Source organism: Anopheles aquasalis, chromosome 2 (assembly GCF_943734665.1).
Source record: "Anopheles aquasalis chromosome 2, idAnoAquaMG_Q_19, whole genome shotgun sequence".
NCBI lineage: Eukaryota > Metazoa > Arthropoda > Insecta > Diptera > Culicidae > Anopheles > Anopheles aquasalis.
In genome coordinates this window covers 45,330,710-45,332,341 of record NC_064877.1, presented here as the reverse complement: position 1 = coordinate 45,332,341, position 1,632 = coordinate 45,330,710, and the positions used below count along the sequence as shown (strand labels likewise).

Sequence of the window (1,632 nt, the reverse complement as noted above, 5' to 3'; positions counted from 1 at the left end):
GAACGGAACTGGATCCTCGGCATTTGCATATGGTAACGGCCGCAAAACACAAAAGAAGATGACACGACGCGTCTGTGACACATCGTGGCGTCATTTTGAAGGACTGCTGAAAACCAAAACACCAACGTGTCTGCGTCGCTGAAGAATCGGAGACGAGGTAAGGGTACGCCACGGTTGTCACAGCAGGATCACTGCGTGGCTTAAGCGTGCGAAGTGATGTTTCCTCGCGAGAGCTTATAGTGTCGCGTCGGATGCCGCGTCCGATGACAGTTGGTTGGTGGCGTGGTGCAGACCAAACGGAATGACAAGCACGAGGCGGAGGGGGAGCCGTTGGCATCGACGACAGAATTAAGACAGCGAACATCAAAATCTCACCTGCTACACCTCACGGTACCACACCCCGTGGCTGTGACCGTCTGGAAGTTGGCCATAAATCACAAAACAGCCGTGGCTTTGTTGCGGTGTCACCGTTCCGTCACCGTTCGGTTGGTTGCGTGAATTCTCTCTTCGGGGCCGTAGTTTCACTTTCTAGCCGTTCTAGCGACGGGGACACTCAATGTCCAGATGGATATGAAATTCAAAAAAATACAAGCTGTCCTGTAGCAGTCGGCATAAATTTGCATAACACCTCGCACCGCCTCCCCTCGCCTTCCCCCAGGAGGGGCAATCACGGAATGCGACATCAATCATCGATGGACACTGATCGGTGGCGGTCCGCGCGGAGCATGCTAATTCGATTTCGATTATTGGGCAGATTATTTATTTCTTCTTCTCTCCCATCTACACTCGCACGCACACAGATCGATTCTGTGGCGACTTCTAGTTTGGTAAGACGATCGTTCTGCTAGATCGTTCTCATCTGTCGCTCGTAGCGATCGTTCACTTTTGATGAGAAACGTTGAAGCTCACTTTCTTGTCTTGTTCTTGGAAGAGACGAATGCCAATGAACTTTTGTTTCCTTGTTACCGACATGTTAATCGATTACCGCAGCGACTGATTTTGGATGAGGTATTAAATCGGCCAACAGCAAGCATTTCCATGATGGGATAGTGTATAAGATAATGGAGTGTACACAAATAAAAGTATTGCATTTGTTTCAAAAAGACACTTTTGAAGATCAATCGGTATAAGAATGATTGCGAAAAAAAGGTTTATGTTTTGGTGTCGGTCAAATGTTACCACACCGGTTCAATGATATGATAGCACAATAAAGCTGGTTTTTTAATCAATTAATTAATGTTAGTATGTGCCCGGCTAGCTCAGTCGGTAGAGCATGAGACTCTTAATCTCAGGGTCGTGGGTTCGAGCCCCACGTTGGGCGGCTTTGCACCTTTTTACGCCAGGTCGCAAGATATGGAAAGTGGAAATGGGGTAAAGCATATGGAAAACTAAGTTCAGCGTATGGCTGGATGTTTGAAAGCATGTAGGATGGATGGACTATGTGCAGGGGCGTCGGTAGATAATATAAGATTAATACTAGCAAGACCATCAAGAGGGGGTAGAAGATACAGGGAGTCAATTAAGAGGTTCCTTTGCTCTACCAGATATAAGGATAACTGATTTTTAAGCTATTTACGGCTCCGAGATTACTTTGAGATCGACTGTGGATAGGGTGTTCCAACCCTATGTTCT

The 1,632-nt window shown here is 46.9% G+C and overlaps 1 non-coding gene across 1 annotated transcript; it reads left to right on the top strand.

Annotated features, from left to right (window-relative positions):
- The first annotated feature begins 1,248 nt into the window (after positions 1-1,248).
- Positions 1,249-1,321, top strand: Trnak-cuu (transfer RNA lysine (anticodon CUU)). Its single transcript has one exon. It is a non-coding gene; the product is annotated as a tRNA-Lys (tRNA).
- The last annotated feature ends 311 nt before the right edge of the window (positions 1,322-1,632 follow it).